Raw genomic sequence first — 17,343 nt, 5'->3', positions numbered from 1 at the left:
CTGGGCTGAACCCAGCAGAGCACTGGCCCTTGGATCAGACAATGTTAATGAAATAACATCATCCTCCAGCGGCTCACTCTCGTCCACAGCCGACGATCGCAAGAGGGAAACCCCTCTTCAAACTCATCGGCCAGATCCACCTGCGATCCCAACTAGCTCATTCTCCTCCGTGCCTCAGCAGTGACGGGACCTGAATCGCGGGAAGCAGATGGCTGCCCGTCTTTCCTCGAAAAGAGAGACAAACGAGAGCGGAGCTTTTTCATTGGTAAAACGCTCTCAATGCACGCCGATTGCCCCCTCGGAGATGTGTTCTCCCGGCGCCTATTTATACTATAGTCGCGCCGGTAGTGACGTCATGGCTGTCGCCGGCCAACGTGTTTTTTCAATGTATGCTTCAGACACGGGTCACGACGAGGCGTTCCCCATAGCGACCCCTAGAGGATGCAGTTCGAAGTTCCCATGAAAGGGAACTGTTTTCAACATTGATAATAAGAACGATTCATAATTGAATCGATAATTTAGCAGCAATCACTGGCTGAAACAAACACTTTTTACACGCAACATATTTTAGGTGCTAATAATTAGATGATTGAAGAAAATGACAATTATCAAGTTACATTTTACAAAAACAAACCTTTTGAACATTAAATTAAATACAACATAACAACTAAAAGGGGCCCTTTTGCAGTGTAGGTGAACATAAACATACAGTGTGCGTACAGCGTGTTAGCATTCGTTAGCCGGTTAGCTTGTCATTCACGTTTCCATTCGCGTCTATTGCTGTTTTCTTTTTTTTTCTCTCGCTCCTCTTCTTTTCTCTCTCGCTCCATTTTTTCACAAGTTCATCAAACAACAGTGGTAAGTCAGACCGGAAGCGGGAACACTTCCCATAACACCCGATGTACTTGCTACATCATTAGAAGAATGGCATCTGCGCTAATATTAGTCTGTTTCTCTCTTATTCCGAGGTCACCGTAGCCACGAGATCCAGTCTGTAATCAGATCAGATGGTCACTGCAGTCACCCGGATCCATTCCGTATACAGCCCAGATGGTGGATCAGCACCTAGAGATGCCCTCGACAGCCCTGAATGTCAGCGGATGAGCTGGATGATGACATCACTGAATTCAATGATGAACTGCCTTTAACTGAAAATTGAGTGTTTACTATTGTCATTTTGCATTATTGAAGCACTATTCTCCTAATTAATGCTGTACAGTTGCTTTGACACAATCAGTATTGTTAAAAGTGCTATATAAATAAATGTGACTTGACTTGACATAACATTAGGTTGTGAAACACTGCATGAAATTGAAAATCTTTATTCACTTTGTGCACATCGCTTTGATTGAATATACATTTATCCACTTATTATAAAGTGTCTTTATAGAAAACAAAGAATTTTCTTACAACCTTACGTGAATTCTGTGATAGAATACATCATAAAATTTAATTCCCAGCAGGGTAACAGGTGCATTAGCGCTAACATTAGCATAAAGCTACATAAGACTATTTATAAAATTAATACTACACTTTTACTCACATCTCTCTTCAAACCACCATCCAGTGTTTGTAATAACTTCCGATTTTCATGTCCGTTAGAATGCTGCTTCAGAAGGCATACATTGAGGCAGCGCACTAGGGTTTGGAACGTAGCCATACTCAGCGTATGGGAAGGGAGGAGGGGAAAAAGTATTTGGCTTTTTCAGAAGGTATAAGCTGTGTCTGGCATCTGATGAAGGTAGTGGAGGGAAGATTTGCATTTGTTAAGCTTTAGGCAATATGAAGGTGAGGGAAAATATGAGGGCTGGATTTAGAGGCTTCTTTTGTGGACACTTGCCTTGATGAATCTTCAACAGTGGCTAATCTAATGTGTGTGTGTGTGTGAGAGAGAGAGAGAGAGAGAGAGCATTGACATCACTGTGCACATGTTGGATATGTGATTCTTAAGGTCTCCTATGGTATCTGTGGTGAAGGATGAACTAAGCCTGAAAAAAACAATCAAACAAACAAAACAACAACAACAACAAAACATTATATTGAGCATATAATCTATTGAAGCTGTATTATAAATCTTTATTCAGTAATAATTATAGATCTGTAAATCTTTAATTATTTAATAATATAATATATAATAAAATATAATGATAATTTAAATAATTTTTAAAATAATTATATTTTAAATATGATTATTTTTAAATAATTACATTAAAATAAGCATATTGCACCCTTAGTGTTGCTGTGTATATAATAATAATAATAATTTTATGGTATTTTAATAAGTGTAAAACTGCCATTTTTGTAAAACTGCCAGTGCAATTGAATTAATATACTGAATCTTTATTCATTATCAATTATAATTATTTAAATGCTTATATAAATATTTTTAAATAAAATATTTTTAAATAATTAAATTTTAAATAAATGTCTATTTATGCTCTCTTGAGTGTCTTTTGAGTGTCCATCCAAAAGCTCTGGGCAGTTCATTGAAAGCCAGTCTTACTTTTTCTATAAGTATGAGTGACAAGACTAAAGCAAGAGTCCTACCACCTATCCCTGTGGGACTGTGATGTTAAATGATGAGCCTCGGGACAAAAACGCCTGCCTTTTTAATTCAACACTTCCTCCAAATGAAGATTTACACACAGACGACTTCTCCCCTGTCAGCTCTCAGCATCTCTCTCTCTTTCTCTCTCTTTCTTGCTCTCTCTCTCTCTCTCTCTTTCTCCACCCACAAGCCACCTTGGAAAAGCTGTGAGTGAGAGCTTCTTGCCTAAATCCCCTTGATTTTTCACCCCTCCCTCGGTGCGCTCGCTGGTCGCCTCCATCTCCATCTTATATCTGCTTTATCTAAGCCATCAAATCTGTGGCTACAACATAATCACCAGCGCACAGCGGTTTGACCGCTGCCCTCGGCCAAATCAGCCACCCTGTCAGTTTTTCTTCACACTGACCTTTGTGTAAGAGGATGTTTGTTATCATTGCACTTGGATTTCAAAGCTCTCCACGCAGCTTTCACATGCATGTGTGTTCTTGGATTGTGCATGTGTGCATATGACGCTGCTTCAACTACAGGCACTTTTGGCCCTGTGGATTTTTAGTGAGAAAAATAAAACACATTTCTCACACTATTACTAGTTTAACTTTGCCTTTCAACAGTGACTAACAGTGTACATGCATCCCAGGAGAATCTGTTTTTTTCTTGAACCGACAACACTGGCAAAAATTTGGTATAGAAACTATTTTCATTCAGAAATTTTTACGACATTTCACAATTATTTACAATGAAAAGGCAAGTAACATATTGAATTAAACATCAAAATTTGTAGCAGAAAATTAACTTCAAATAATCTATATATACTGTGTGCAATCAGTGCTGTGTGCAATAAGTGCTGTGTGCAATCAGTGCAATGGCTGATGGGATATGTAGTCCGGGGTGATATGCAACAGTGTGTAGTGCGAGAGTCAATGAAAATGGAAAGGGTGACCTCTGATGGCTAGCAGACGGAAGTTCATGGACCGGATACGTAACACTGCTCCTGACTGGTGTTAGAAAAATAAACACAGACAATAAATAAAACTATAAGACTGTACAGTACAATTTTACAAGTAAATACAACAAGTGACTGAGTCATGATATTTACATTGAACAATCTGAGTAAAGTGACCATTTATAGTATTGCACGTTGGCCTTCACATTGATATGCACAGTAAGTTTACACAAAAGTACAATTTAAGTGGAATGAGTAACTGTGGTGATTTAGTGACTAGAGATAGTATTGCACATTGACATATAGTGTATATTATTGCACATATATTATTGCACCTTTACTGCAGATATAGTGTTCACATTTAGTAACCAGATATCAAGCGTAGCGTTAGTTTTGGCAGGTCACGTTAGTCAAGCTGACTCTCAGCTGACCCCCATCTACCTATAGGAATACGACACCTATCTAAGCATTCATATATAAGGTCCCTCAGTATTATCAGCAGTTTTCGCATTGCTCAATAGCTAATTACCCTCCTCCATCCCCAGCTCCTCCTCTATCAGTCAGGATTCAGCCTTCTGATCATCCTTTGAGTCAGACTAATTCTAAAATGCGCAGGGAGTTCTTGCCCAAAACAGAACCATACTGCCAATCCAAACTGTATGCTAATTGTCAATCATCTTTGACGATAGTGGTCCTGACAGAAATGATATTTCACCCTGACATACTATTTAGTGCATTGTTTGAAGTTCTGATAAATAAAGTGTTCAGACAGTGGTATTGCAGATTGACATACTGCGTATTGTACAATATTGTATATTGCATGTTGTATAGCAGCAGTATAGACAGAAGAGATTTGAATGAAATAAGTGACTGTATAGTATATAGCAGAAAAAGTTGAAATTTGTAGTTAGAATAAATCCCTGGAACAAAAACCCCGTATACGGTGTGTGAGCTTGAATGTTGAGTGTGTATTGGATCTGTAGTGTCAGTTTGAATGGGTTGGGTTGAGTGTGTTGAGAGAAAGAGGTCTGTTGGTTTGGTGGAGGTTTATGTTGCTTAACGGCAGCCTGATCCCTTTTACAGCTCTCTGATGGAAAGCCCCTTTCTGTAGGAGCCAACCACTAAATTTATCCTGCTCACATATAGAGATTGAATCCCAAACCCAGCTGGATAACCCGGCGGATCAGCCTGTCCCTGAAATACGGTACACAAACTCAGAGTGAAAGAGAGTGAGACAATTTATAGTGTGTCTTTTAATAGCATCATCCACTCTGCAGCTGTAAGTCCAGCGTTTCAGATGATTGCAGGACAGAATGAGAAGAACCTGACAAAGTCCTGTCTAAATTCTGAAGGCTGTTTAGGGCTTATGTGGCTTGGCGAGTTTGAGGAGCGGTTGCTAGGGTGTTCTTAGTGGTTGCTAAGATGTTACTGAATGGTTGCTGAGGTGTTCTGAGTGGTTGCTAGGATTGGACGATAGGGTGTTCTATGGGATGCTATTTGAGTGGATGCTAGAGTATTTTCAGCAGTTGCTAAGGTGTTCTGAGTGGTTGTTAGGATGTTGATAAATAGTAGGGTTGAAATGATCTGTTGAATTTATCGACAATAAAAATTGAACCGAATGCGATGCGTCCGGTTTAGTTTAGTTTAGTTTAGTTTATTTTCTTATATAGCACATTTCTACTGCCTTCAAAGCAGCCCAAAGTGCTGTACAATGCATTCAAGAAAACCAAACACATACAATAACAAACACTGCATTCAAGAAAACCAAACACATACAATAAGAAACACAACATCTTAAAAAAAGAAAACAAACATTACGTCTCTCCTAAATCAGATTCAAACGCCATAATATAAAAATGCTTCTTCAAAGCCATTTTAAAAGCGAACACAGAGGGGGCAGTGCGAATGGCTAGAGGTAGATTATTCCATAGCCGAGGACCGGCAATCGAAGTTTTTCGTCCGGTGTGTTTATACTTGTCGCACTTGCCGTTGTACTATTCTTTGAAACGACAGGGGGCGACGAGGAGTAATTGTCCTCTAAAACCATCGGGAATCGTGTGAGAAGTAGTAGTTTGCTGGTACAACACTCAAAACTTGATGTCTCACGTGATGAATGAGTTGATGAATGAATTAATTTCGTTATGTACAAACTGATTAGGTTGTGGGTCAGTTTGGAAGACTGTGAAACATGTTTGTTTTTAGTACACTTCACCAAACCAAACCCACACAACAAAATAATCCAAGAATCATATAATACCCAGTAAACTTTGAAAATATTATTTATTGACATTAGAACAAAACAGAGAGATTAGGACTTTTTTTTTTTTCACCGAAATACTTTTTTTTTTGTTATTACACGGAGAGTAAAGTACTGAAAAAATGTACCGTTGGGTACCGGCACCGAATTTCAGGCACTGTTACCGGTACCGGTTAAAATGTGAAGGGTACCCAATCCTAGTGGAAGACAGTGAACGAAATGCTGAAAAGGGGCGGTGCTACAGTACATAAGGTCTTTCCACCTTATTTTTGACGCAAGATCGTGCATTGCCATTTTTAACTTGAATGTGCGAGGCTTCCGGTGTCAATCGCTTCCAGTTATTTTACCTGTACTAAAACAAACCGTTATGCTGCTTGATATTGCAAACTGGTATTTGTTATCATAGTATTTTAATTCATTATCATAATCCTAAACACACAGGTTTGTAGCGCAAATAGTTTTACGGTTTACTGCATTTTGTTATTCTTTTACATAGCGGCTAATGAAGCGGAAGTCTCACACATTCACATAAATGGCAAACTTTCGCATTGCGAAATAAGGTGGATACACACACACACACACAGACACACAGACACACACACACACACACACACAGGAATAGAGACATACAAAGTCAGGAAAAGATGATAATTTGATCCGGAGGGAGATTATTCCTGAAAAGAGCTGATTTGAATTTTGCTGTGTTTTCATTTATGTCACAACAGAGCTTCTTATGCATGGTAATTCAGCCACCAAACTCAGCAGAGTGTGAGTTTACTGTGCTGGTGATTAGAGGAGCTTCAATCCCTCGGAGGATCTCGTGGAGAGGCGTCAACGGGATCACATTTGATTTGCAAATAGTTTTGATAAGACAAAAGTGTGATGTTTTGTCTTTTTTTTTTTTTTTTAGAAGGCCCTCAAAAGCTGCAGCGGCTTGGTGAAATGGCTCCATGGCTTTTTAGCTTTTCCCAAAGATGAAAGGCAAACAATTTCCATTAGCAATGTGGCTTCCTCTGGTTGCCACAGCAACATTGCTGCATCCGTTGTGATGTTTCCAGATAAAACTCTCAAAATTTAGTGCTATTATTGTGCATTAAAGCTGGTGCCATTACGGTGAATCACACAGGCATATTTTGTCCTGATAACCTATCATTGCCGTCTTATATATGGTATTTTCCATCACAGAATCCCTGTATGAAACATCTGAAAAGTCGGACAGAGAAAGAAAAGAGAAGCCGTGGTTTATTATTTTGTGGAATAGAAGGTGAGAGGAGGTGATAAATGGTCTATTGTGCCATGAAATTAAGTTCTAAAGTGCTTTAACTGATTGCTGAACATGAGAGTCAGGCCTCTCTTACACATGCTTGATTTTTTCTCCTGACTCGCAGGAAGTGGGACGTTCCTCTGTGGATCTGCTGTCGTAGACACTCTGACTACAAAACCAGCACCTGTAAGAAGAGAAAACTTAGTATGGAGGGTGAAAAACATTCAGGTGAAACATCTTATGTTACACTATATGATATATATCATTGCACATTTTGATTGTCATTGGTTCACAGTGTAATTATTTTTTATGGTATTAGTATTTCCACAATTCACAAGCACAATATGACTTAAATTAGTACACCAAAATCATGCAAAGTACAATCATGTTGCATATCATATACACAAGCTAGTATTAAAGGGGTCATATGCTGCGATTTCAAGTTTTCCTTTCTCTTTGGAGTGTTACAAGCTGTTCGAGAATAGATAAGATCCCTAAAGTTGCAAAGACTAAAGTCTCAAACCCAAAGAGATATTCTTTATAAAAGTTAAGACTGGTCCACGCCCTCCTTAAACGCCTCGTTTAAACACGCCCCCACGTCTACGTCACGATGTGGGAAGATTTGCATAACACCACCCAAATGTTCACACAAAGAAAGAAGGCGTAACTTTATTCTCGCTGTTGCCGCCACCGGCATTGGATAGCTGGCCAATCAGAGCACACCTCGTTTTTCAGACCGATGAGTTTTGTAAAAATCGACGCGTTTCAGAAAGGCGGGGCATAGAGGAGAAACAATAAAGTACAGTATGTGGAAAATAATGTGTTTTTTGAACCTTAAACCGCATAAACACATTTCATTACACCAAATACACAAAATAATGTTCTTTTTAGCAACATCATATGACCCCTTTAATATACATACACTCTCATTCAAAAGTTTGGGTCGATAAGATTTTTTATTTTTTGAAAGAAATCTCTTTTGCTTACCAAGGCTGCATTTATTTGGTCAAAAATACAGTAAAATTAGAAATATTGTGAAATATTATTACAATTTCAAATAACTGTTTTTTATTTGAATATATTTTAAAATGGAAATGTATTCCAAGTCTTCAGTGTCACATGATCCTTCAGAAATCATTCTAACTTTCCTCATTATTATCAATCTTGAAAACAGTTGTGCTGCCTTATATTTTTGTGGAAATCATGATACATTTGTTCAGGATTCTTTAATGAATAGGAAATTCAAAAGAAGCATTTTTTAAAAACAGAAATCTTTTACTTTACTGTCACTTTTGATCAATTTAATGCATCTGTGCTGAATAAAAGTCGTTATAAAAAATTGCTGCTTTTATAAAAAAAAAATAAAACAAAACTAAATCAAAGCACTCTTACCTTGTAATTGCTGTGCTCGAATCGGTTCTTCATTAGCTGGCCTTCATTAGTTGCAGTCACACTTAAGGCTGCCAAAAATCTGTTGCTTGGTTTGATTGTAAAGGCAATTAATCTGCAGATCCTCAAACATATTCTCAAACGACAGCAAATTGTAGCGAAAATCATACAGTTTGCACGCAGGAATAATTCTCTTAATGTCATTTTTCAATCACGTCAATGTCATTCTTCCCTCTGTTATTCGCTGATTATCTTTTCCTCAGTTATTCTTATCATTATTTTTTATTTAACTTGAGCACAAAGCAGAGCTGCAATGGAACTGCAGACTATCAGTGAAAACACAAAACTATCATATGACTTGAGAAGACTCAGAATATAGTGTTTGAATTATATGCATTACATTTAAGGTACCTTTATGGTGCTTTTGCGTCTTTTTTCAGGTTGGCAAGATAGAACACCATGAACTATCATTGTACAAACAAAAAAAAAGCTAGGACATTCTGACTAGCATCTCATTATGTGTTTGACAAAAGAAAGAAAAGAATACAGATTTTCGAGTGAAATACAGGTGATTAAATGATTACAAATGTTCAGTTTTGAGTGAACTATTCCTTAAAGGTAGAATAAGAGAACAAAACTGCTGCAGTGCATTACTAGATGACTAAAAACACCATTTGCTTCATTCAACCCTTTCTTATTTGATGCAGATTTAATATTGCCGTTAATATGTGTTGCAATATAAAGCACAATGAAAGAAGAGCAAATATCTTTCGCTTTTCTGATCGTGACATTGAATGTGTGTTTTTGTTTGTTCTTTTGTTGTGCATCTTTACACTCGTTTTATGGCTAATCGGGAAATCAGCGTCTGCCGCTCAGACTGAGACTTCCACAGAAATGTGTCAAGAAAGCTCAAAGTAATTCCTGCCACAGAAGTTTTTGATGAAATATGAATGGCAACAGATTCTTGTATTGATGTTTTCTAATGAATATGCATGAGTGCATATTCCCATTGTACTGATGTATGTATAAGCTTTTTATTTTTTGCCGGAAACAGGACTGAATATTTCCTTCAGAAGAGGTTTATAATTAATACGATTTTTCCTTTCAGCTGTTTTAAATTGTTTTATTGGAATAGCAGGCATGTGTGCATTGACCTAAATGTTTAAATACGCCACACCATACTTGCACAGGCACACTTAATCACTCTCTCTCTCTCTCTCTCTCTCTCTCACACACACACACACACACACACACACTCTCTCACAAACTAACATATGTATCTACACTCCAGTGCCGACAGTGATGCAGCACTCATGGGCTCAGACAAACTGACACAGGCTCTTTCTTGCCCTATTACATGGTCCCTCTGTATGTTTGCTTTGTTTCTTGTTGGCTTTGTCCCTTGACGATGCTGTGACACAAACACTGATATTTATAGCAGTTATATGTAGAACATTACTTTAAATGAAGTCCAGGACAAGATATTTTAGAGGCTTTAAAATAGGATTTAATTTTACTGTTCAGCACCACAATATGTTTACAACACTGTTTTTTTGATAACTTTATAAAAATAAATATTGAGATTAGAACTTCAGTCTGTATAATCTAAAATATAATTGATTAATTGATTAAAATATTTTTAAAAATGCGTAATTTTACAAGAAAATGAAGTGTTTCACCATGTTTCATAGAATATTGAATTTTAAAAAAGTTACATTAAGTAAAATTTAAATATGAATATTTAGACCACTTTAATATAATTGACGGTGGGCCGTTGAATTATTATTTTCATTATTATTTTATTGATGGGCGCCTTTCAAGACACTCAAGGACACCTTACAATAATAAAATACATAATTAAAGCAGAAGAGAAAAAAAAACAATACAACACAATAAACAATAATACAAAGAAAAGCATTATTAGAAAATAATGCACACCCGAGGTGGTGATGCGGCCACGACACAAACCTCAGGTGTGCATTATTTTCTAATAATTCAATGCAATGGAGTCAATTATTCCACTTATAGGATTACCACACTTCAAGACATTGTTCAGATGTTGTATTTCAAGACATTCGTCAGGTTTTTGTCCTCTCTTGTGAGTAGGATTAATTTCTTAAGCATCTCATCCAATGCTTTCGTTGCTAATTCCAAAACATAATTTTAGAGCTAGTAAAGGAGGCTTGAACCATTGATAGCAGACTAATGCAATTATTAATGCAGTTATTAGAGACTAGAGAGAGAGAGAGAGATTAAGCCTCTGTGAGTCTGTGCATCTCTCAACAGTGTTTGGCAGCAGCTTCTCTAATAGTGAAACTGTAAGTTCATCTGCTTCAAGAGCAGCACTGTTATTACCTCGCTAGTTAGAAATGTCATGTAGCTTTAATTTGCTAAAATATTTTGCTGATAAAGTCACATTTCTGTGCACATATATGTTTCTGTGTGTGCGACTCTATACTGTTTGTATGGGAGAGAGAGCGAGAGAGAGTATTGATAGTAATAAAACGTAATTTTGTGGCAAAAACACGGAAATAATATTTGTTGATAATCTCTTGTTGATTATATTTATTTGCTTGGTCAGTGTCTTTGTGGGTTTTGGTTCTTTTGCTGTTTTAGGCTGTAAGGACCTTTGAAATAACGGAAATCATTTGGCGAAGTGATATGGACATGTAATGTGGTCAAGACCTGCCTGGAACTACTTTAGCCGTGCGTTTCCCTGAAAATAATTGCACATCTTAGAACGTTCATCAGCCAATCAGATTCAAACATTCAACAGCCCCATAGTAGAAATTATAATATTTATTTATATAAATGTTTCTGGAAGTACCTTGTGTGTTGCATGCACATTTTATAAAAAATGCACGTTTTATAAAAAAGATGGTTAAACACTAAGGTACATCTTTCATTTTGAAGAGCTGTTTAGTTGCTCAAATCTGGCTCAATCACAGCTCATTTCAAGTTTCTAGGAATCTCAAGTTCATTTCCTTCCTGATGTTACAGAAAGGGATGAAATTTGAATGGGTGAATTGTTTAACTTGTTTTACTCTTTCAGGCTGATTTGCAGACTGGTTGTGAACATGTTTAGCATGCATTTTTTATGATATTTATTTTGCTTTATTTTTACACTGCCTCCTCTGAAAAAAAAGCTCCTGTTTTGGCCAAAACCCATAACAAAAGTGCAAATGCTGTGCTTAGATGCCACCCGTATGTAAGTAAGTAAAGCTTTGTTTATATAGCACACAGGTTACACAGTGCTTTAAAGAAAACTAAAATTACATATAAAAATAAAATATTAAAATAAAGTAGGGAAAGACAAAGAAAATACATTGCACGTCGTAAGTTAACCTGCATTTATTCGGCAATGCTTCATCATGTATTGTTAGTTTGTCATAGGACTGACAGATGAAGGAGTATTACTCTGCGTCTCAGACAGAAGCAGCATTGTGATGGAGATTTTATGAGGAACAAGATGGAGGGCTTTGGCTCAGTGCCTAGATGGAGAGCACAGGATGGCCTGACTGAGATTTCTTTTACAAAGCCTGCGCTGTCATCCAACTGAATATGGGTTAGTCATCAAGGGTTTCCCTGCAACTCATCTGCTGTTTAGCATACAAGGTGCGTTTTAATTTGGTAAATATACAGTGGCAGCCATGTTCATTCCCGTTGAAGCGTTTTGTTCACTCACTTTTTTTTTTAAATTTAGTTTTAACCAAATAAAACAAAACTGAATAAACATGAAATATTGACTTGAGTTTAATTTATTATGTGACAAGAATAAGATTCTCTGTTCATTTTGACTTCAGTGACTCAGGAACCGCTCTGACCAATTTAATGTGTTAGTGAGTTGTTAGACAGATAACTTTAGAGTTCAGGAATGATTCATTAAAGATATAGTTCACCTAAAAATGAAAATTTGCAACAACAAAAAAAAATCTATTTACCCTCAGGCCATCCAAGATGTAGATGTTTTTTTCTTTATTAGAATAGGTTTGGAGAAACTTAGCATTCCATCACTTGATCACCAATGGATGCTCTGCAGTGAATGGGTGCCGTCAGAATGAGAGTCCAAACAGCTGATAAAAACATCACAATAATCCACAAGTAATCCACACCACTCCAGTCCATCAGTTAACATCTTGAGAAGAGAAAAGCTGCATGTTTGTAATAAATCCGTCAATACATTTTAAACTTTCCATATTGCTTTCTCGTCTCGTCTGAATCAGGAGACAAATCTGCACAGATCATGCACCGTTTACAACTGAAAATATTCCAAAACAGTTCTAAACAAATATGGTGGTGGATTTTGATGTGAGAAGACAACAGGGGATGGACTTTGTCACTGGAGGAAGCGTCATTATGGATTATGGACTTTTATTTTAGCCAGAAGTAATGGTTTAAAGTTAAAATGTCTTAATGATGGAATTGTTTCTTACAAACATTCAACTTTTCACTTAACAAGATGTTAGCTGATGGACTGGTGTGGTGTGGATTACTTGTGGATTATTGTGATGTTTTTAATCAGCTGTTTGGACTCTCATTCTGACGGCACCCTTTCACTGCAGAGGATCCATTGCTGAGCAAGTGATGGAATGCTAAAATGATCCAAATCTGAAGAAACAAACTCATCCACATTTTGGCCTGAGGGTGAGTAGATTTTCATCCAATTTTTTAATTTTTGGGTGAACTATTCCTTTAAAAATAACCATCTTCTAAGAGTCATTGTGAATCAGAGCTGTATGCAACCAGACAGTACAGGAAAATAGAAAAATGAATTTCTATTTATTGTCATCTGTATTATTTTTAAGTGCCCAATCGTGCTCTTTCATCACATTCAATTCACACTGCAAACTCAACACTCAGCTAAAACATTTTTTTCCCCCGCAGAGCTGTAGATTTATAGCCTGTACAACTCTGCCGTTGGATAGAGGTGCAGAAAACAAAAGTATTTTAGAGAACATCTAAAATGCTTAACTTGACAAACGCTTCAAGGAAACCAGATTTCTTGCTTGTAATACACAATATCTACTACCAGACAAGCTGCAATCCAAGGACAAAGACAAAAAGTTTTCTACGTTTTAGAAGCCCATTATGTGGAAACAGCCCAACATTGCTTAATGTACCAAAGCAACAACCCAGTAACACAAAACCTTGCTGGTTGTAAACACTGTCTACAGGCGATAGGAGCATGCCATAATCAAAACACAAAGCCAGAAAGGCTTCTCTTTATAGCCTATAACAAACAAGTTTAATGTAAAAGTTTTGGATAAGGCCGGTGGGCTCATCCATTTGTCTTTAGACAATGTTTATAATCAATAAGATGCTAAATAAAGTTGGTCTTGCAAGGCCAAAGTATTAGTACATGTTAAGCTGTGTCTATATAATGGATCTGGATGGGTAAGAGGCGTAAAGGTAAATCTTTGTGCCTTGTGTTTTGATTATGGCATCGTTCTTGCATGCAGATGGTGTTTATGTTCATTAAGTTTTGAGAGGAATTCTGCGGTCATCACTTTGGTACATTAATCAGCATTTGTTCATTTTATAATGGGCAACACAGAGGAAGAAAACGCTCTGCAACAATGTTGTCTCGTTTTTTGGACAATGTTTTGGCTGTGGATGGTGTTTATGAGAAGTGTGAGAAATTGGCTGCTTTTGTAGTACATTAAGCCACTGAAGTTATTTCAGTGCAGTGTTTATCGGTGGAGAAGTGCAGACATTTAAGAACACGTTAATCAACTAAATATTATGAAAATGATTTGGTTCCAGTGTTTCATCTAAAATGGAACTGGTTCTGAATAGAAATCAGTTCTCAAGTCCCATAGTCCTTGTGGTGATAAAGTACAATCTCTTAACAGCCAATTGCATCTGGGAAAATGGCCAAGCCTGGACACTGTAGTGCTGTAAAGAGTGATGTGAAAGGTCCGGCCAGAGGCATCAGAGGAATTAAAGCATATGCTCAAAGCACCCCATTTGTTGAGTGTCACGTATTAGCAATCCTTAGGCTTGTGGAAAGGTTGACAGATTTCGAAAATCAGATTTAGACCTGAGCTTGACCTAAAACTCTCATCTCATTCCGGGCCTTTACCCTCCAAAATCACAGCAGACTATTTGACTCTCTCAAAATTGTATTCTATTGTCATATTCCTGAAAGCAGCAGTTAAAATTTTATTCTTTCAGTCACAAGGATCCATAGGAGCAGCCATTGCTTTTCCTTTTTGAGGCCTCTGATTAATGATGGAAAAAAGAGTGATCATACTCTTAAAAGCTATAACCACAAATAAGTAAATATTACAATATATTAAAACTGTTCTTATGAATATTCATGAGATGATACAACATATTATAAGGTTTTTTATAATGCATTATGCATTCATTATAATGCCTTAAGAATACCCTTATAATGTATTATAAATACGGGCTTCATAGAAAGTGTTACCGAAAATTTTGTTGCTTAAGGTCATGAATCTGAATCTGAATCCAGAATGTTGGTGTTTTTCTCTCACCACCCTCATAAAAATCCCCGGCTGAATTACCTACTGTTTTTTGACAAACGCCAAGGTGGTGTGGTAATTTAATTGCTGTCCGAATCCACATCTCTGAGTTTACAAGAAGAAATCGATTCAAAATGCACTGTTGAAATCCTTTTTGACCACTGCCGAACACTGTACGGTAACTGTTGCACTTTGCTGTAATTTGCATGCATATTTATTACTGAAATGCTGGAAAGTATTTACAAGAACGATATTTCATAACTGCTTCACCACAGCGAGTGAGTAAGAAAAAATAAAGAAAAGAAAGCACGTAAACATTTGAAATGGGTCATTATTATGGCCTTGACAGGTATGCAACACAATTTTAAAATATGTATTATATACAATTATATACATAAAAATATTATATATATATAATATATAAAATATAAACCTTATGTAAATAAGAGGTTGCATTAAGTTATTTCTGCTAATCTCCACATTTTTAATGGCATCCATAATTTTGAGAGATAAAATGCAAGACGGAAAACCATTTCAACTATAGTGCTGTTACGGGGTGAACGAGACGAGAGACGTGTGAATCCATATGCAAGGCTTTATTTACGGACGTGGTCATAAAACAGGCATGGGTTCAACAATGGCAAACAGGTATATCATGGGCAAGACACAAGAGTAATCCAGAAACAGGCGAGGGTCAATCGACGGCGAACTTAATCCAACAGGGCAATGCAAAGAGAAAATCCAGATAAACAGCAATAGGGGCAAACAGAGTCCGAACGGCGAGACAAAAGGACAATCCAAAAGACACAGGCAAGAATCAGAACGCGAGAAAACAGGCAAGGCAAGACTAAGACTAGACTATGAAAACTAGTAATGGCTCCGTAGATTAGCTATCGCTAGGTGAGTGATAAGCGCTAAACAATACTCGGCAGTTTGAGAAGGATCTGAGTGAGTGTCATATAGCGTGTGTGTGTGTGATTGGTTACAGCTGTGTGAAATCAGTGCAATGGATGATGGGAAATGTAGTCTGTGGTGACGTGTAACAGTCTGTGAAGTGAGAGAGTCAATATGATGGACGAGTGACCTCTGGTGGCGATCGGACGGAAGTCCATGGACAGGATTCGTAACAAGTGCGTCTATTTTCCGATTTTTAAACAGGAGATTTAATATTCAAATAATAAATAAGATATTAAATATGAATTTATTCTCATTATACTGTGAATAAATAACTATCACTAGAGTTTTATCGCTGAGGTGCCATGTAAATTTATTTTGACAGACATCCACATGAGAAACAGTTACCGTCCGAATAGGGTTTTAGTTATGTATTTATCCCAGATATTGCTCCTAAAATTGTTTATATAGGATAAATAAAAATAGACACAAGTGAGAATAATTTTTTTTATCTTGACTGATCTGAGCAGTTTAAGATCTTTTCTGAAACTCTAGAGGAGACTCATGAGATTACTCTTTTGCTAAAACTTTTGATTTCACCGCTGTTGAGGAGAAAAAAGCTGAGATGAAAGAGGTCTCATTTATGATTGTTCTTTCCTTCAGGTGAAACTAAGGTGTTTTGTCTGATGGCAGACTGCTAAGATGTTTGCTCAGGATTAGGTACAAAAATGATAAAATTTCTACTTCACTCAAAATTAATTAGCTGCAAATCAATTGAAAAAGGCCTTGGGTTGTTATCTAACCATGACACAAAGCCATTAGCGGTGAAATATGTGAGTGCACTGTCTCCCAGTTTCAAGTTATGAATTAACAATAGATGCAACCTGTTTGATTGTACAATGATAAACAACAGTACAATCATTACCATAATACTGAGGAAAAACATTTAGGGTAATTTGGATTGCAGGAGAACATTAACTTTGAATACAAAGCAGCAAACATTTATTCATGTATATTAAACAGACAAATGCGATTTTATTAGCGCAGATCCAATTATAGAGCGAAGAATCATTAAAGCCATTACAAACATGGGGAAATGCTGCCACATGCACTTTCACAGGGAAAAGGCTTCTCGTTTTCTATTTGTTCTCCTCACGCACGTTTTGAAATGTCGGTGTGGATTTTAAATGACTTTTGTGGCATGGGTTATAGACACATTCAGACATGGGTTTTATGACACACCATTCAGAGCGGGCGCCTGCTGTGAATTTGACACCCGTTGTGAATTATGTTTGATATTGCAGAGACATTTTACTGGTACGATCACTTGGTAATGATGTTTTGCCATTTGTGTCTGGGATAATGCAAATGGCTGTATATCTCTTTTTTGACACAGCACCTCATTGCAGGTGTTATATCGTGACAGTGGTATTGTCATCGTGACATTTCAGTGTCTAGAACCGAAATAGTATGGTCTGTTGTAAAGATGTTTTTGATTCGTAAATGCAAAAGCGTCATGCCCATTTAAATAGATTTTTCAGACAAGTGGATTTACAATGC

Source organism: Sinocyclocheilus rhinocerous, unplaced genomic scaffold (genome assembly GCF_001515625.1).
Source record: "Sinocyclocheilus rhinocerous isolate Xijiao unplaced genomic scaffold, SAMN03320098_v1.1 scaffold2187, whole genome shotgun sequence".
Classification (NCBI taxonomy): domain Eukaryota; kingdom Metazoa; phylum Chordata; class Actinopteri; order Cypriniformes; family Cyprinidae; genus Sinocyclocheilus; species Sinocyclocheilus rhinocerous.
The sequence above is the reverse complement of the archived record's forward strand: the minus strand, read 5'-3'. Positions refer to the sequence as shown.